Source organism: Callorhinus ursinus, unplaced genomic scaffold, assembly GCF_003265705.2.
Source record: "Callorhinus ursinus isolate GAN/ISIS: 27379988/994484 unplaced genomic scaffold, GSC_fseal_2.0 scaffold2, whole genome shotgun sequence".
In the NCBI taxonomy this organism is placed as follows: Eukaryota; Metazoa; Chordata; class Mammalia; order Carnivora; family Otariidae; genus Callorhinus; species Callorhinus ursinus.
In genome coordinates, this window is record NW_027397064.1 from 15,825,969 (window position 1) to 15,847,215 (window position 21,247).

Here is a 21,247-nt window from a genome sequence, read left to right on the forward strand (position 1 = left end):
AATACTGTGAAGGCATCTAGAGAAGGAAACAGTGATCCGTCCTGCCCACTGCTATTTACCCGTGGCTTCCACAATAAAAGAGAACTCAGCCCCACTGAGTTTCAGTCACTCCAGGCACTGCAACTATCGAGAAGGATCTCATGTAGCTGTTACAACAATCTCAAGTATCACTGTTCCCACTTTGCAGATGAGGAAAGTTTTGTTTAGACCTGAAGTAACTTCCCCAAATCCATACAACTTGTTAGTGGCATAACTCAAAGCTTTCCAGACTTCTCACATCACCTGGGGATCACATTAAAATGCAGATTCTGATTCTGGAGCCTTGAAATGAGTCCTGGGATTCTGAATTTCTGACACAGCCCCCATTATGTTGAAGCTGCTGGCCCATTTTCACTATTTAAATGGAAGAATAAAGCCAGAGTTGAAATATGAGGGCCCTGAAAGACCCATGAGAGCCTGGGTTCTTTGAGGTTTCCCTAATACAGCGAAATTGTGTAATGGTTGCTCAAAACTGCTACATAATTCACACAATCTCTCCCATTTTGCCTTGGAGTTTACAAGATCCTATCACACTACACAGCCTCACATCTCCCTCCCTTTACTCTCAATACATTGCTCATATTCCCAGCTGAAAGGGATTTGGGATTCTAGGCCCATGGTGGACCACCATTCATTTACACATTTGAAAAAAAAAAAAAACAACTTTTTTCTGGAGTACCTCCTCTGCTCTAGGCTTTATGCTAGGCTCTAGGATGCTATTATCAACAGAAAAAGCCACTCCCTAAGCCAACCCAAAATTGTAGTCCTGAGGGGCAGAATCATTATAGGAAGAAGGAGTTTGCTCCAAGAGCACTAATGATTCTGCACCCAATTTCAGTGTATGGGGGTGGTTCTCCCACACACCTAAGAAATCTTCCAGCACCAGCTGGGTGACCTACAAATCAGCTCAATTTTTGACACCATCTATCTGGAGCTAGAAGCTCCAGATTCCACAGTCCCACAAAGACTGCCTTGACACAACACTCAACTTCGGAAGATAATTGCAAGTCCAGGTTGTTGCCTGGGCTTCTGACTGGACAGGTTAAAAAGAAAAAGCCATTGATTGAAGGTTCCAGTGTCCCCCTCCTTGGGTTCAGTTAATTTGCTAGAGCAGCTCACCAAACTCAAGGAAGCAGTTTACTTACTAGATAACCAGTTTATTGTAAAGAAGGTATCACTCAGAAACAACCAGATCAAAAAAGTGTATGGGACATGGAGCTTCCATGCTTTCTCTAAATGTGACTCTCCCCCCATATTTTCACATGTTCACCAACCCAAAGCTCTCCAAACCCTGTCCTTTGGTGGTTTTTTATGGAGATTTCATTACAGAGGCATGATTAAGTCAATATTGGTCATTGGCAATAAATTCAACCTCCAGTCTTTCTCCTCTTCTCAGAGGTCAGGGGGTGGGACTGAAAGTTCCAACTCTCTAATCACAGGGTTGTTTCCTTGGGTGACCAGCCCACTCCCCCCACCACCTCAGGTAACCTAGGGCTATTGCAAAAGTCATCTCACTAACATAACAAAATACACCTTTATTGCTCTCATCACTTAGGAAATTACAAAGGTTTTAGGAGAGGTTAATTTTTATGTGTCAGGTTGACTAAGCCACGGGGTGCCCAGATATTTTGTCAAACATTCTTCTGAGTGTGTCCATAAAGATGTCTTTAGATAAGATTAATATTTGAATCAGTAGACCTAGTAAAGTAGATTGCCCTCCCTACATGAGTGGGTGGGCCTCATCCAGTCTGTTGATGGCTTGAATAGAACTAGCTAGAAGTCTGACCCTCCTGTGAGTAAGAAAGAATTCCTCCTGTCCGACTGCCTTCCAACTGGGACATCAGTCTTTTCCTGCCTCCCCTCTCTCCTTGGCTCTCAACCCTGCTGGCTTTCAGGCTAGAACATATACCATCAGCCCTCCTGGGTCTCCAGCTTGTCCACTGAAGATCTTGGGGTTTCTTGACCATTAGGCAATTCTTTTTAAGATTTTATTTATTTATTTATTTATTTATTTATTTATTTATTTATTTATTTAAGAGAGAGAGAAAGAGACAGCCAGGGCAGGGGGTAGAGGGAGGGTAAGATAGAGAATCTCAAGTAGACTTCACGCTGAGCCCAATGTGGGGCTCAACATGGGGCTTGATCTCACAGTCCTGAGATCATGACTTGAGCCAAAATCAAGAGTCCAATGCTTAACCAACTAAACAACCCAGGAGCCCTGAAGCAATTCTTTATAACAGATCTCTTTATATAGAGAGCAAGGTCTTTATATATATATAACTATATAAATAATTGCATTTATACGCACACACACACATTCTATTTCTCTGGACAATCCTGACTAATACACTGAGTAAAGGGCCAGGAGTCAGGGAAAGCTCAGTGCATTAGAGGAACTTCAGGTAAAGTCCAATCCTGATGAGGTCTAGAATGATATATGGGGAAAGGAAAGCTATGAGAGTGGAAAGCTAAGTAGAACAGACCAGGTAGAATGAGATATAACTTAGCTCAAGGTTCTGTGGCTCACCTCCTCCATGTGTTCCTGCTCCCCATGGAAAGGAAAGAAGAAAAAAAAATCTCATCAAAAATAATGAGCTAAATGTCAGAAATACAAGATAATAAGGGAATGTCTAGATTTTTATTGATTTTATTAATTATTTATCCTGGTCAGGAACAGAAGCACACATCTTGCCTTCATCCATTCATTTAATAAATATTTATCAAGGGCCTACCATGGGTATCATTCTAACTGCAGAGGAGAAACCAGTGAGCAATGTCCCTACCTTCAAGGATGCTGATGAGGAGAGAAATACAGATAATAAACAAGTAGGCAATACTATATGATCTTATTTCTAAGGAGAAAAATAAAGCAGGGCATTTAGAAAAGGAGTACTGGGGTAGAGTATGAGTACTAATAATGGAGGGTGTCAGGGAAGGTCTCAGTGATGAGGAGAGAGAGTTAAGCAGGGACCTTTCAGAAGGGGCATACTGGGTGTGTTCAGGGAGCAGAAAGGAAGCCAGAGTAGCCAGGACAGAGTGAGGAGGGAGAGTGAAGGAGGTAAGATGTAGAGATGACAGAGATCCAACCATGGAGAGCCTTGTTGGCTGGCGTGGGGATCTTTACTTTTACACTAAAAGAGATGAAAAGTTCCTGGAGGGTATTAAGCAGAGGAAGGAACTAACCTGGATTATCTGGATGTTAACAAAATCACTCTGGTTTTTGCATGGAGAATGGGCTGTGGGGGAGCAAAGTGTACAAATAAGAAAACTCTTAAGGAGGTTATTGCAATAATCTGCATGAGACACGGTGGTGGATGGGACAGACACGGTAATAGTGGAAATGGTTAGAAGGGCTCAAATCCTAGATACATGTATTTTAAATTATTTTTGTTGTGGTAAAATATACATACCATACTATTTCTCATTTTAATTATTTGTAAGTATACAACTGAGTTGCATTAAATATATTCACAACATTGTGTAACCATCACCACTATCTATACCCAAAACTTTTTCTTCATCCCCAAGAGAAACTCTGGACCCACTAAACGAGAACTCTCTCATTCCCTCTCCCCCTAACCCCTGTTAACCACCACTCTACTTTCTGTCTCCATGATTTTGCCTTTTCTAGGAATCTCATATGAGTGGAATTATACTTTTCCTTCTGGTTTATTTCACTAATCATAATATTTTAAGGTCTTTCCATGTTGTAGCATGTATCAAAATTGTGTTATTTTTATAGTTAAATAATATTCCATTTTATGTATATACCACAGTTTTTAATCTATTTTTTTTCTGTTGATAAACACTTGGGTTGTTTTACCTTTTGGCTATTTTCAATAATGATGCTATAAACACTGGCATACAAATATCTGTTCAAGTCCCTGATTTCAGTTATTTTGAATGTATACCTAGGAGTGGAATTGTTGCATCATAAGGTAGTTCTATTTTTAACCTTTTAAGAAACCACCAAACTATTTTCCACAGCACTTGCACAATTTCACATGCCCACCCACAGACACAAAGTTTCCAGTTTCTCCACACTGAAGATAGACAGATAGATAGATGATAGATAGATAGATAGATGATAGATAGATAGATAGATGATAGATAAATAGAAAGATGATAGATAGATGATAGATAGATAATAGATAAATAGATGACAGATAGATGATGATAGATGATAAATAGATCAGATAGATAGATGATAGATGATAGATAGATGATAGATGATAGATAATAGATGATAGATAGATGATAGATAATAGATGATAGATAGATGATAGATAGATTTTAATACAGAGTCAATAGTATGTCCTTATCTATTGAAAGTGGGAGATCAGTACATAACCTTGAAATAACAAAAATCTATGTTACTCCAAGATTTTTGACCTGAGCTACCATAGGCCAAGTTTGGGGTGGGGGCTGGGGGTGCATTGCTTGATATCAAACGTTTGCCTTTGGTTGGGTAAGGGTTTACGATGCCTATTAAAGAACTAAGGTGGACTAACAAGCGAACAACTAGGGAAGTCTGGAATTCAATGGAAATACTATCTCCAGACTAGAGATAGTATTTACAGTCATGCACAAGGAAGAGATGATCAAGTGAGGGAGTGAGCATGTGTGGGAAGGAGAGAAGGTCTGTATGAGTCAGCATACCAACACAAAACAGATGGCGTGTTCAATCTGAGGATAAATTGAAAAAGGTTTATTTACACAGGAATAGATTTCAAAGGTGTGGGAAGGTGTAGGGCAATCACCAAGCACACTGTGGCCCTCCAGGCTAGCAGCAGCACAGCCCCCACACTCCTGAAAAGGCTGACTTGGGAAACAATGTAGTCCTTTGCCTGACCTCATGAGAAGAGCACCAGGAAACAGTTAATCCAGTGCCAACTCACAAGGAGGGAGCTAGGGGCCTACGGGGCCTGACCCACCCTCCTTTCTCCCTCCAGTCTCCTATCAGATCCCCATGGGCCCAACCCAACCAGAGACAAGAGGCACTATATTAATTTGTTAGGGCTGCTGTAACAAAGTAACATAAATGGGCTTAAAGAACAAGAATTTATTGTCTTACGGTTCTGAAGGTAGAAGTTCAAGATCAAGAGCTTCCAGGGCTGGTTCTTTCTAAGAGTTGTGAGAGAGAACTGCACTCTTTGGCTATTACTTAGTTTCTGGTGGTTTTTTGGCAATTTGGGTGTCCTGTGGCTAGGAGATGCATTACCCTGATCTCTGCCTTCATGTTCACGTGGCATTCTCCTTGTGAGCTTATCTATGTCTAAGTTTCCCCTTTTTCTAAGGACACTGGTCACACTGGATTAGGAGTCCACCCCTCCCTAGTATGACCTCATTTTCACTACTTACATCTGCAGCGACCCTATTTCTAACAAGTTCATGTTCTGAGATACTGGGGATTAGGGCGTTAATGTATGAATTTGACGGGGGCACAATTCAACACTTAAGAGGCACTGTAGATTACACTGTTACGTAATTTACAAAGGTCAGCCTCCAGGGCACAGAGCCGGTTGGAGAAAGAGGGAGTGCGTGAAAAAGCAAATGGAAGATTTATCCCAGCCTCCAGCTAAGGGGAATTCCAGTATTTGGTGACCTGGGATGTGAGAAGGAACTGCAAGGAGACAGAAAACAAGGAGCCTGGGAGACAGGAGGGAAATCAGAAAGAGATGTCCCAGCAGGTGGAGGAAGGGGTGCAAGGAGAGAATGATCATGCCATCCTACATTGCTGGTGAGTGAAGTAAGATGATTTTAACATTATCACTTCTTTGAGAGACTTCAAGGTGGACACTAGTCTAAGACTCCTGCAAACTATCAGGTTGCCCAGACCACACTATAGGGACCTTGTGGCTATCAGAAAAACACTATGCTTCGAATAATTTTCCAGTGTCCAAAGACACACATTCTGAAGCTTGCTGGTTGCTTTAGCTGGACAATAAGCACCCATTGGTGAATTAGAGCGGCTTACACTACTCCAGCGCTATAATAAACAGTAAAAGCAGGGGTAGATTGGCTATTAATCTTTCTACTGCAGTTTGGCTCACTGCCACAATACCTACCAAATGAAAAATAAATGGTGTGGTATTAAGGATTGTCAACTAATATATAATCCCAAAGGGTTAATTCCACACTAAGTCTACTTGAATTTTTTTTTTTAAGAATATAACTAAATCATAAAGAACAAAGAGGCATGTTCATGGAGAACTCTTGCTGACCCCAAAGGAAAGAATGCCCCGACCATTCTGCCTTCCCACAGGCAGGGGAAGGAAGGAGGACTCCCCACGGAATGGAGAACAGCTCTCTTCAGTGTCCTGGACTAAAGCTCAGTGACTGACGCTGTTGGTGGTTAAACTGAATGAATCAAAGCAGGTGGAGAAGTTCCCACTAGACATTGTTCTGTGTCCTTATGAGACCACTGATGGAGTGGGGCTGGACTGAGGGTGGTAAATGCGCTGCATTCTGCGGATGTGTTGTGAGGCATCGGTGGACAGTTCCCAGGCAGCTTAGGGTCACTGTTCTGGGCAAACGGCCAAAACTGGAAGACTTTCAACTGATGCAGAGGGCCACAGACAGAGTAGGCAGGCAGCCTGAGGGCAAATACAGACGTCATGGCATCGGGTCAGAGAAAGTGTAGAGACAAGGAGGCCACAGGGCACACACGCTATGAGGTCTGGCCCTCCAAGGGTCACCAAGGGGGTGGACGGGCAGGCCGGAGGGCAGGCAGCAACAGCAGGAAGTCAGCTCAACAGACCCAGGTGTGGAGGTCAAGCACAAGGCCCTCAGGAAATTTCAGAGCATACTAAGGGACTGGGATTCTACAGGAACAAGGCTGTAGTAAATGGAAACACATGCCCTTGTCAAGGAGGTGACCGCTGTAGCAGTTTCCTGACCCCACTTTCTAGTCTTTTCTATGCTGCGAACGGTGTCAAATGCCAGTTCCAGATGGCCTCTTCTGAGGTCTGCAGGTGGGAACCAGCAAGATGCAACCAGCTGAGGTGGGGTGTACAACAGCTGAGCAGAGGTAGCACTTCTCCTGACCACACGTGTCTGCACAGGAGGGAGAGCCCAGGCAAGGGATGCTTTGGTGCTGCCAACCCAGCCCCTGATTCCTGCCTCTCCTTTCTTGCCTGTACTATGATTTTTAATGCCATTTTATTATCATTAAGTTATTGAACACCTACTGCACAGTACAATGTACTTTATTCTTTGCATTCGTTGTCTCACTTAATACCCTAAAAATGAGATAGATACTCTTATTATTATTTTACACATAGAGAAACTTGAGTCAAAGAATGTGAGATCCTTGCCCAAAGTTACACAATTGGTAAAAGACAGGGCCAGGATTAGAGCTCCTTTTGCATTCGTCCAGACCAGGGCTAGCCTCATGAAGGCATACATGGCTTTATATTCTGCTGTCACCATCTCAAAAATTTTAATAACTTTTTGACAACTTTTTGACATTCATTTTGCATGCAGGGGCCTGACTGGTGCTGCCCAGACCCCATGTTGTTTACCGCACTTCACTGCCCTCCCACCACTACCTACTCCTATCTATTTATACAATTGTGGAGAGTTGATTTTCCAAGGCAATTCAAAACCATTTCATCTAGTGTTGACTTTTTCCGGAAGGAAAACAGGAGAAGATACTGACTGGAGCCAGGAGGGGGTGACTGCTGTTTCACATAAGCAGTATGGAAAGCTGAAGGCGCTACATAGGTGGAAGAAATAATGAATGTAATCTTCACCAAAGGTTTTTGCACTTCATGATGTGTTTACCTGACATCTCTACCAATGTTTAAAAATTAAAGGCATTCAGCCAATCCCAGATGCTTTGCCTACAGGACTGGGAAAGAATTTTAGTTTAAACAGGGAAGTGAATTCATCCAAGAATCCTATCAAAATGGCTATGGTTTCCTCTCTTTTTTTCTCCGTGTTGCACCACCTCCTCAACCCCCCAGTGTAAAACCCTCAAGGTCAGAGCTAATCCTTCTCCTGGCCAGCCCTGGCCCCAAGAAGGAACATTAATTTGCTGACCCAGGCCACCCTGTCATGCAGACATCCTCTGCCTTTCTCCCACACCACTGTTTATCAGAAGGACTCAGAAGAAGCTCTCTCCGGGCAAAGACACAGAACCGTGTATAGGAAATTAAGTACGACTCTAGGAGCAGGGTCATTTGAGAACTGCAAGCTAACTTTTCATCTTCTTTATCAAGTTGGTTAAGAGTGCTAACTTCAGCAATTCCTGCTTGAACCAAAATATTTATTGTCTAGGAAGTAAGTCACTGGCTGTAGGCACGGCAACACAGCAGAACAGAGCCTCTTAACATGGAATGCTAAGACTTCTTAGCACCAGCATCTACATCCGTTCCTTGTTGATGAGAGTCCAACAAAACACCTCTCCCTGCCTAAACTCACTGAAAGCAGGTTGGTGCTCAGCCTTTTCTCACCTACCTTACTGTTTCCCAAAATATTAAGGGGATTATTCTAATTCATTCAACACTCCAGACCAATAGTATTTGTTAACTGCTGAGTCAGCTCTTACAGAAAACTGGGATATTCATCTTTCATGACCAGAGCACCAGTATGGACTAAGCAAGGACTAGAGGAAATCTGTATTAAGTCATGAAGCTACTGATTAAAAAAAACAAAAACAAAAACAAAAACAGAAACAAAAACAAACTCTGACTGTTGTAACATATTATTCTTACTATAGGAAGGATTCCATGTGCAGTAACTTCATTCCACTCCTGTCCACATACACACAATGAAGCAGAAGGTAGAGGCAATTATTGACCTAATTAGTGACATAAATTCATTCACCTAAATGACCCTGAGGCAGGGAAAGGGACATCTGTGTTAAGAAGGAAGTAGTATCTCTTCTATATTAGTCAGCTAATCCTGAGTTTAGTCCTCTATTGGCTTTGTTCATTTTTTCATTTAGTCATTTTTAATACTTAATTTTTTAGAGAAGTTTTAGATTTACAGAAAAATTAAGATGGCTCAGAAAGTTCTCACCAAATCCCTGCACATAGTCGCCCCTGTTATTCACATCTCACATGGGTATGATGCATTCATTACGATTAATGAACCAATACTGATATATTATCATTGACTAAAATCCATGCTTTATTCAGATTGCCTCAGTTTTTACCAAACGTCCTTTCTCTATTCTAGGATCTTAGCCAGGAGACCACATTACATTTAATCTTAGGCTCCTCTTGGCTATGGCAGTTTCTCAGACTTCCCTTGCTTTTGATGACCTTAACAGTTTTGGGAAGTACTGGTCAGGTATTTTGTAGGATGTCTTGCTATTGGAATTTGTCTATTTTTTTTCATGATTAGACTTGAGTTATGGGTCTCAGGGAAGAAGATTACAGAGGTAAGGTGCCATTTTCATCATATCCCATGAAAGGTGCACACTGTCAACATGGTTTATCACTGTTAACATTGACCTTGGTGACCTGGCTAAAGTAGTGTTTGGCAGGTTTCTCTACCATAAAGTTACTCTGCTGTTCTCCCTCTCCATATTGTACTCTCTGGAAGAAAGTCTCTATGAAAAACCCATGCTTAAAGAGTGGTGAGTTATGCCCCCATACTCCTTTAGGGTGGAGTAATAATTTCTTACACTCAGGAGAATTGTTGTTTTTCCCCCATTAATTAATTAACTAATTAATTAATTAATATCAGATTCTTGGATATTTATTGCAACTCTGAGTTGCAATCTAACACTAGCTTAATGATTTTTTTGGTCAGCTTATTCCATCTTCTGGACACTGGGAGCTCTTTCAGTTGGTTCTCGTGCCCCTCCGACATACTCCAACTGAATGTGTGTGTGTGTGTGTGTGTGTGTGTGCATCTTAGCACTTGCTTATTTTCAGGCTCCACAAGATGCTTCAGGCTGATCTTATATATGTCCTGCCCCAGTCGTAGAATCAGTAATTTCTCTGAGAAGCCATGATTCCTTTAGTTAGAGAATAATATTAGAAATCAACATCTGGGTGCTAGGAATGTCCTTTGTTACTGGGCTATTGTTTCTTTAGCCTCCATTAGTTGACAGAGCAAATATGTGTATATATATTAATCTGTATATACACACATTTCTATAAATATGTCTATAGAGAACCATCTGTAACTATATTAGCCATTTGCTTTTCTTATATTCAGATACATGTAGAAAGTGATTTTTTTTTAAGATTTTTTATTTATTTGACAGAGAGAGAGAGAGAGCACACAAGCAGGAAGAGCAGCAGAGGGAAAGAGAGAAGCAGTCTCTCCACTGAGCCGGGACCCTGACTCAGGGCTCGATCCCAGGACCCTGGGATCATGACTTGAGCTGAAGCCAGACGCTTAACCAACTGAGCCACCCAGGCATCCTGAAGAAATCGATTTGTAAAACTCCTCCCATCTCAACACTAAGCTTAAAACACCCTAAAATCGTATTTGGAGTGAGCACCTCCCTGCATCAGGCACTGGTATTACAACCCCTGACCTTGAGGAGCTTCCAATCTGGTGGGGAAGATAGATTTATACGCAAATAATTTCAATGAAATGTAGCCATTTGATGATCTCATGTGAAAGGTACAGATTGCTGAGAAGGCACACAGGAAGCCGTGCGGAAGAGGATGCTGCCTGTGTATACCTGTAACATGAGGTTTAGGAGACTGGACTTAATTCTGTAGGTGAATGAAGATTATTACAACATTTAATGCAAGATTAAGTCCACACAAACCCAAGGCAAGAGACCATTTCTAGTTTCCTGGGTACAGAAATCTCAGGACCTAATGGAAGAGAAACAGGCTAAAAATCATGAAGTCTCCTTCCTAGTATAGTGTTGGTTTTCATGCTGTAGGAATGAAAACGATGATGCTGGAATGTAGTGGCAATTATTTTTTAGCACTTACTATGTGACAAGTGCTATCTCATTTAACTCTAGGAGAAAGGCATTACAATTAATGCCATTGAGCAGATGGATAAGTGAGTCTCAGAAGCTGAATAATGTGCATGGAGTCCTACAACTGAACAGTGGCTGGTGTAAGACCAGTGGTCTTAGACCACATCTGCCTGATCCCTCACCATTACTCACTTTAACCATTATTTGGTATCGGGAAAGGCGGAGTTTCCAAGATTCAAGTTACTCCTAAAGAAGGCAGGGCTATGAACAAGTCACGGGGACGAAAGGCACAGCCTAGGGAATATAGTCAATGATATTCTAATATCGTCCTATGGTGACAGCTGGTAGCTCCCCTTGTGGTGAGCACGGCATAACATATACACTTGTCAAACCACTATGTTGTACACCTGAAATTAATGTCACATTGTGTGTCAAGTATACTTCCAAATAAAAAAGTGTCATAAAGAAGGAAAGAAAGGCTTAGAAAGGTTTTTTTTAGTTTTTTTTTTTTTATTTCTAAGAAAAATAATAATCAGTTGAAGGAGGCTAGTGGCTACATCTAGATTAAAAAACAACAGCTTTTGGAGAACAAGAAACAGGTTAAAGACAGGGGTCTCTTCCCCCTGAAACTGGTTCACCCTGATCAAATGCCCCTATTAAATGTTTGAGCTAAACCATATCCATCTTTCATAATGAGGGGAAATGGGCAAATAAATCAGTTGGGAGTCTGCAGCCCAGTCCTCAGAGGTGATGTGTCAGCCCAGTCTCTCCCTCCTCTGCTAGCTGGGATTTATGATCCCATCACTCATCATGTGTCCCTTCAGTGGAATTCTGGGTAGGATCAAGTAAAGCCGCTGGGGGTAAAGAGCTACAGTCCTGCTACTTCCTCTCCACAGTATTAGAACAAAACAAGGAAACATCCAGCAGAGGAATGAAGAATCCAATCAACCTCATCAGTGCTTAGTACTATAAGGGGATCAATCCTTCAGAAAATATTCACAACTTTGGATTCTGCTTACACCTGGAAGTGTGTGGCATCACAGAGACCCCTTCAGAAAGACTAGCATGACTCTCTTCTTCAACTAAATGTGTTAGTTGGTGAATTCACAAAGACTGAGTTTGAGCTCAGTCACTCTGAACAGCCATAAGTAGAAGGAAGAATATAAAACACTTTTAGAATGCAGACTATAAACCTAGGTGCAAGGAATGTATATTCACTAATAAAACCAGTTTCGGCTGGCTAAGCATGTGCCTCCTTTGTGATTAATAAAAGCAGAAATGCAATCTCTCTGCCTGTATACTATAGAGCTCCCTATGTAGAAGGAAGGTTTGTGGGTTTCAGACTTGCCTCACATTTATTTATATGGATTTTAAGCCCTACCACATTCCCCACCCCCTAGAAAAGAATTTAAGATGGATATAACTCCTATAATTCCTGTCTGAGGCCACCATGATAAAGCAGGCCTGCTTACCTTGACAAGTGAATTCTTACCGCACAGGGAGGCTGTAAGAAATGTATGTGTAGAGCTTTGTGTGCTAATCATATACAAATGTTAAGTAATTTAAATTACCACTTATTTTAAATTAGCGTGTTCTTAACCTCAGTATACTATAAGAAAAGGATTCTAAGGTTTATAGAAAGTGATGTTCTCTTGTTAAGGGAGCAATTGGATGACTACAGAAAGTGGACAAATTAAATGCTTCACCATTTGAACACAAACCAAACCAGGGAAACCCAGTATAGTTCCCAAACACATTTTGGGTCAAATATTTTAGAGTTATTTCCCTTCCTCCCTCCCTCCCTCCCTCCCCTCCTCTCTCCCTGTTTCCTTCCTTCCTTCTTTCCTTCCTTCCTTCCTTCCTTTCTTCCTTCCTTCCTTCCTTCCTTCCTTCTTTTAATTTTCATGTGGTCATAATTAATGCAATGGACCATAAAGCAAGTTCAGGGTCAGGAATCTAGGTTAGCAAGTTCAAGATCAGAAATGTAGACATAAGTTATGCCACACCTTCTAACTTGACTGGCCCTGATTTAATAAGGCCCCGTAGTCACATCCTCCCATGCACTCAACTGGCAATTGCCTGCTTTAAGAGATAAGGCAATTAGTGATAGGGAAGAGTGAGGGAATTATTGCATTCCAAACACATGTAGGGAAGAAGAGAGGTCTTCCACCCCAGGATGTAGCCAGACACAGGGGTGCCCACCAGGATGAAAGATGAAAACTAGTCGTGATTTATAGGTTCGCAGTAAAGTAATTTGAAAAGTTAAGGCATGTCATCCGAAAAAGTCTTGTATATTGCCTCATCTCTTAAGGTAAGATGGGAATTTTAGGAGAGAAGTTTCTGGCAGTTTCCACTGAACTAAATCATAAGGTGTTTCATAATTCTGTGTCAGTCAGTTGTGCAACTGAGCAGGTTTTATTTTCCTCAAACACGTAAAGCATCTAACTCTGCCCTCTGATACCTCTGTTGTCTTCTTTGCAGCTAGTATCAAAAACTAAGGGTACAGTTGGACCCTAGAATCCTAAAATGGCTGGTATTTGGACTTCTCAAGAAGAACTTGGGCCAAGTATCTATTTCAGATTATAGATTTCAATATTCTTGTCTGCAATGTTTTTTTTTCCAGATTCTTTCATTCATGTCAACATATTCTGAAATATCAGTGCTCTAAGGGAATGCCAATTGCATCACTAAAATGGCATAGGGCTTTACTTGGCTCTCTTACAGTTACATATTTGTTAACAATGTTCAGGGCCATATGGATCAAATGATTAGATAATGTTGGTTCATTTCCCAGGTGTGAGAAAAAGAAGTTACCTGTTGCTATTTCTACTATATTATTTCCCAAACCATAACCTACATTTAGTTTCTCATCCTTCCCCTTCTGTGCACTGCTGAAGGAAGGCCTTGCATTGGAGTCAATCCTTAAGTATCAGAACTAGCTCAGGATCTTCATGTTCCCTTCCCACCCCTGGATGAAGCCATAGACCCCTCCTTCCCGGACAGGAACCTCTTCCTAGTGTCTGCTTCTTGATTAGCCAAACCTGAAGGCCATTCTAGACCCTTTGCTTCAGGTCAGGTAATTTGCTTTTGGTCTGCCTCTTTTGAGCTTAAGCACTGCCACCAGTTGTCATTTGTTCCACATTCCAAGGCTCTAAGCCAGTGTTTCTCCACTCATATGTCTAGCACCAGCTTCCTGACTCCCAGGATGAGTCAGAGATTTTATAGAAGTATGGTCACAAATGACAGATATCCCTGCAACATGTTCAAGCAGAACAGGGAATATATTCCTAGTATAATCCACAGTTAGAACCCCAACTAATGGAAAGATAAAGTGTTGTTGGACCCGGGATCAACTGTGACCTGGAATTGTCTTTCCATCTCTTGTTTCTGATTGCTCTAGATGTTAACTTCATTTTCTTTTACACTATTCCTCTATTTTATAAGGAATATGGCAGCACACAGCATCTGAGTTTTATATCTTATGGCTTCTGCCACTAAATGGGATTTGTTCCAACCCTATAGACCCCAAATTCAGAAATCCTTGTGAAATGATTCATTGGTGTAACCAAATTTCATGCCACTCATACAGTTGTAGAGGAAGAAAGAGTGCCCAAGGTAGAAAAATTCATATTAATGATCATAATATAGACATCTTTTTGCCCCACAGCAGAGCTAAAATATTAAAACTAATGCTTTATTTCTGGGGAAAAAAATCCAGAAGCATCTGATAAAATCAGCCAAACTCAGAAGGGTATAGCCATTTAAGAAGCCCTCCCATTTTCCAGGGGGAAAAGTCTTTACCTCCTAATAATTGTTTTATAAAATAATAATCTTCACCCTATAGCTAGGACATACAGAGTTTTTGAGGTCTGCATACAAGTTGGAAATTACTACTAGAGGCAAAATTCCAATTTGGGTTCTTAAAATGGTGTATAAAATATCTTTGGATAACCATATATAACAAAGCAAGTTGTGATGAATTGTACTTAGTCCAAGTGTTTGGGTAGAAAAAGACCAAAACACAATTGAAAGAAGGTTAAACAAAAAAGGGAGGAATTTATTTACTTTTTTTTAAATAATGGAGTGCTTTATGGAACTCAAGACTAGGAATGTGTGTGTCTCCTTGGAACATGGTGGCTTCCATCATAGCCATGTGGATGGGTAAGAGGGAAATACAGTGTGGACAATGTCATGGGTGGCCACAATACCAGCTAGCCAGTCTTTATGAAGCACCTTTTTTACGTGCAGGGCACTTTACCCCTCAACTTTTTATGTTTGTCAATCTACTGTTCTGTCATAACACTTAAATGAATTAACTCTTTTAAAATTAAATTTGGTGTACACACTAAAAAATATGCTAATACATATTAAGTTTGATTTGCAGCTCACTCTGCTATCATGAAACAAAATGGTAAGTAATAAAAATGTTGAATGAGCACATCTCTTCCCGCAAATTTTAGTAACTATCAATTACATTCAGTAAAAGGAGAGGTCTAGAGTTCACAAAAATATGTAGTATTCAAAAATGGAGTTGTCCCCACATAATATGGAGAAAATGGTTGTATCATTTTAAGTCCAGTTGGGCTGTGTTGAGAAAAACTCTGGGGGTCTCCCCAGTCATATGACTTAAGTAAGTTCATGCATAACATATCCAATGAGAACAGTCAGGACACCATTTCCTGAGTAGAGCCCTGCCCTCACTGCCTCCAGGTCTTGGCTCAAATTGTTGGCTCAGTGTAAAATATCTTTTTTTTTTTTTTCCCAATCTGCTTAGGTCTTTAGTTTGCCTTCAAAATTCAACTAAAATTCTATCTCCTCTGAGAAGCCCCACAACCCTCAAATTCCCCAGAGTAAAGTATTCTTCTGCTTACACTTGTTTAACAAGATGGTTGTACATGTTTGGGGGTTTTGTTTTTTAGTCTTTTCAGAGTCAGCCTTGCATCACTGTGTGTGTGTGAGAGAGAGACAGAGACAGAGACAGAGTCAGAGACAAAGATTATAGATAGATCATAGATAGAGAGATGATAGATAGATGATAGATAGATAGATAGATAGATGATAGATAGATAGATAGATAGATAGTCTCCACTAGATTTTGAGCTCCTAGTGTGTAACTGCCATAACTTTTTTTCCCTATTTCTTCAATCATTAAGTATTTCTGAGTGTCCATATGCACTGTTAGGCATTATAGAGATAGTAAGACAAGTAAGACTATATTTTATTCTTTAAGAATTTACAAAATTTACAATGTAGGGAATAAAAGGTAGAAAATAAATCTAGTACAAAGTAAACATAAGTGAAATAGAGAGGTAAAAATGAAATGTATGAGAGTTCTGAGAAGATGGAGATCATTTCCACATTGAGAGAGAGAGTGAGCAGAGAAGGAGAGAAGGGGGAAACAGAAAAAACTTCTTGGAACAAGACAGGTTTTGAAATTGTCTACTGATGATGGGCAGAATGTGGATGTGTAGATGTGTACATCCCCCACCTAAGGGAAGAAGAATGAATAAAGGTATAAGCAGGGGGAGGAGGGAAATGGACTCAGAGGGACCATATGATGCTGCGGAGAAACAGTAAGAAACTGTTGGAATGGTAGCTTAGAAACCAGTGTCATTCTGAGGAATTTTAACAGTATCTTCTCATTAATCTGGACTCACCAAAGAGGTGGGCAAAAGTAGAAGAGGTTGGGTGTGTGTGTTGGGGGAATGTCCAACAGCCTGCATCAAGAGTATAAGCAAAGAATGATAAGATCCAAGCCTATGGCCTGGAAGTCTTACACAGAGACTTGACATTGGCTTGGCTTTTAGTTGCACATGGAGGACCAGGGAGAGGAGGGAAGGGGTCCTCAAGAGCGAGGGGGATGGTGGTGCCATTGACTAAAGCAAGGAACATATGAGGATTAAACAGATTGGATGGGGTAAAACATGATTCTCAGTGGAAATGCCAAGTAAATGTTTTTCTCTTTACATCTGCTTCCCAATTCAGCATCTGACAAAGTCATACAAAAAATAAGTTAATAAATGTTTACAGAATTGATATTAATTTTATAATAAACATTAAAACTCTATGGTGACAGTGGTGGAAATAAAATATTCCAGAGACATCCTTGAAACTTAAGCTTGTCATCAATAAACAACCAGGCCGTTTTATAGACTGTCTCCTGGCCCCATGTCCAGGTACTATCATGGAAAATTCTGATCACTTGGAAAGTGACTATCATTCACTAGATGGCTACTACAGGTAAAGCACTTAGGTATTTTATAAACTGTATCTCACAACATTGCCCCAACTCTATTTCACTGAAGAGGTAACAAGTTTTGGTTACCTAAAAGCTTTCGAAGAGCAGGTAACAGCAAATCCTGCCCCAGGCAAAGTTTTAAGCCCTTCATAAATATTGAACTTTTTACTCCTCATTGCTCCCATGGCAAGTATTACTACCATCTCCATTCGAGGATTTAGGAAACCTGGGCATGGGAAGTTAAGCAGTTAGAGCAAGGTCACACAGCAAGCAAAAATCAGATCCAGGACTTGAACCCAAGCAGGTGGGTGTTGGAAATCCATGAGCTTACTCAGCCTCTGCAGACTTTGTTGGCATAGTGTGGTTGGGAATCAAGACTCTCTGGTGCCAGAGCTCATGTTTTCCCTTCCAGATTTTGCCCAGAGAAAACTTTGCTGAAGCTTCCCTCTAACAATGAAAGAAAAATGATTATTGGATAACTGGCCCAGGATCAAATAGTGACGTCTGTAACTCATGATTCCTAACACTCAGATTAGGTTCACGTTGCCCTGCTACCAAAGAGTTAATGGTAAATGGGCTATAATCATTATGTATTTTAGGAATGTCTTTCAAAAAAATATAGGTGTGTGTTTTATTTATTTATAATAAAGGAAACATTGCACTTAAAAATCTTTGGGACAGAGGTGAGTACTTGATAAATATAATTAGTGATTTTCTATGGTCTTTCCAAATCAAACTTTTATGATAAATTTCTCAAAAAAGGTAATTTTACTTATCCATATTCAGATTTCTAGGTGTAGTATATTATCATGAATCCTCCAATCATCCTTTAGAAACACTACAATATAGGGTTTTATTGTAGCTGTCTTTTGAGGTTGTAAATTGTTAACATCTGTCTCTTAGTATTTTTTTTTTTTACAATACTGTAAATACTCTAATCTCTGGTTATCCTGCTAATAACTATAATTTTCTAGTCAGTTGCTATCTCTCAAGGTAGTTTAAAGGTCATTTTTTTGTAATACATAAAGAAGCTTGTGAAGAAAGTGGACGTGATTTATTTTTTAGCAAGTTGAAGTCGTGTTTGGATTTGGTTTTGTATCCAAGAAGAAAGGGTCTCTGCCTAGCAATTTTGCTTCAATCTCTTATTTAGTCCCAGCATGATTAATTTGGTCTATTTTATTACATTTTACTTCTGTTACCTGATGTTACTTCTAATAGATAGGGAAAACAAATATTATTTTCAGAAACATAATTAAAAGATACATTTATATTGTACTTTTTATATTCAAAGTGTTGGTTAATCCATATGTTATCCCTACGAGATAAAAGCATGTTGCACTTTCCCCTAGATAGACATGTTCCTGAAAACTCTCCTAATCAAGATTTGGAGAATTACATCCACTTCATTTTCTGCAGCACCACAGTGGCTGCAGGAGTTACAAAACTTGAATAGATTTGTGTAAAATGCACACATTCTTATTTATTGAAGGTGCTGATCAAAATATAAGAAGCATAAACATAAGCTATAGTGAGCATATGGTGAGTTATTTGGTTTTTGTTTGTTTGTTTTGCCTCATCTTCATCCATTACTTTCTTGTGGCGGGGGAAAAATGCCTGGGTTTCCTTTGAGTGAAATTTATCTTCACTCAACAGTTTACCTGCATGACCATTAAATAGCTATAGTGAACCCTTCAGGGACAAACATGGGACCCTCCCTTGGCCAATGAGAAGCAAAATTGGGAGTCTTCAAGAGCTCTTTTGGAAAGGAATGTGCATCTTATTCCCAGTTTGTTGCTCATCAGATACAACATCAATATGGACCTGGCCATGTCAAATTGGCTACCATGGAGAGAAATTCAGTCTGATAGTATCGCCAAAGCAGGAAGAAATCAGATGCAAGAAACAGGGAGAGAGAGTACCTTGATGCCATCCCTGAATTTAGCCCCACCCGTGATTACATGAAATGGGTTTTTTTCACTTAAAAATGGGTGACACCCAATTAGCACATAAGCACAATTTATGTCTTTAGATATCAATAAAAATTCAATTTTACTCTAGCAGATAGTAAGTATGAAGAGAATTATAATGGAATTTTCTAAATGAAAATAAATGGGCAGGATTAAGTAAGAAAGGCTTCAGGCAAAGCATTATAAATGATGTTTTGACTAGATCAAATAATTATAAAGTAGAAGCTCCTATCCTAGCAGATAAGAGTTTATATAAGGATTTGTTATGGATGGACCTGTGTCCCCTCAGAATTCATATATATATTGAAGTGTTCACCCCCAGTACCTAAGAAGGTAACCTTGCTTGGAAATAGGGTTGTTGCAGATCTAATCACCTAAAATGGGTTCATACTAGAGTAGGGGTGGACCCCTAATCTAATGTGACTATTGTCCTTGTAAGAAAGGGGATATTTGAACACAGACACATATAGGGAGAACATCACGGGAAGATGAAGGCAGAGATGGGGCGATGCTTCTACAAGCCAGGGGATGCCAAAGATTATCAGCAAAGCATCACAAGCATGAAACAAATTGTCCCTCAGAGCCCTCAGGGGGAACCAGCCTTGCTGACGCCTTGATCTTAGAGTTCTAGCCTCTTGAACTGTGGGATAATAAATTTCTGTTTCTTGAATCACCCAGTTGGTAGTACTTTGTTATAGCAGCCCTAGCAAACTAATACAGGGACTAAGAAGAATCACAGATGAAGATAAAAAAATATTCCATGGGATAAGAAAAGAGTCAAAATGAAATAGGAGAGCATTGATCAAAGTTAGCAACATCTGCCCCAAATGTTTGTAGAACAGAAGTTTAAGGCCTAAATTAAGATGAAGGTTTCATAATAGAGATAAAGGAATATATCTGAGGAATAATATAAAGGGAAAAACTTGAAAATTGACAAGAGAAGGGATTATTGGTATGCAGGTTTGGAGGCAAAAAGATTTTGTTTTTTGTTTGCTTTTTGAGGTCTTCAAAACTATGTGATTGGAGAATTAGAAACTGATAAAGACACTGTCCTTGAGAAAGTTGGTATGGAGCAGGAAATTCAAAGACAATCTGAGTCATACCACACTTTTAGGTAGACATCTGGTCAACTTCTCAACCAAGGGAAAAAACGCAATACCACCAATAGAGGGACAACTGCCATTCTGTGTCTCCTGATGTGATACTCTTAGAAAAACAAAAGGTCACCTGTTTGTCTTTTTCCAAAACTATCTAGCCTGCATCAAGGTATGAGGAAGCATTTAGAGAAATACAAACTCCTAAATGTTTTACAGAACCTGGGCTTCTCAAAATGTATGAATTTCATAAAAGTCAAAAAGAGTTGGTGGAACTAATCTAGACTAGAGAAGTATAGAGGAGAGATATGACAGCTGAAGGGTGTAAGCAGTCCTTGAGTAGATCCTGAACCAGAAACAAGCAAACAACAAAAACACCACGGTGCTAAGAGACGTTATTGAGATCATTTGAATATGGACCCTATATTAGATTAACGTTAGATCAGTGTTACATTTCTTGAACGTGCTCACAATATCATGGTGAGTTTATTTTACTCTTTCAACTTTTCTGTAGGTTTAGTATTGAAGAGGAAGGACTTAAAGCAGCTGGACTGTGATCCAGTTCTCCTTCCATTAATGAGGGGGGTGATCCCAAGAAAAGAGAAAAGGTGGGTGACCTGATTTTGTCTCCATATATACATGCTGATAACTGGAACTCCTGATAAATATGCTACTGACATTTCCAAGGGAGAGTCCAAATCTATGGAATCTTCTTTAGCAGAATGTCCTTGGTTTGGGGTTGTTTAAGGTTAACACACCTAGGATCTATAGATTATGGGGTTTTGCTCCCCAGAAAATGTTACATCAGGTAGGTGACCATCTGGGGTATAAAACTGAGATGTTTCATAACGACAGTCTGTTTGCTGTGTGAGGTAATCTGTGTACATCAGTTAGAGACCTCACCTACTCAGGGTCAAAATGTATGTGTGTGAGGGAACAGAGGAGCCAGGGAATCACCCTCAGGGTTCCACATCTGTTCTGTGCTTCACCTGTGCCTTTTTTTTTTTTT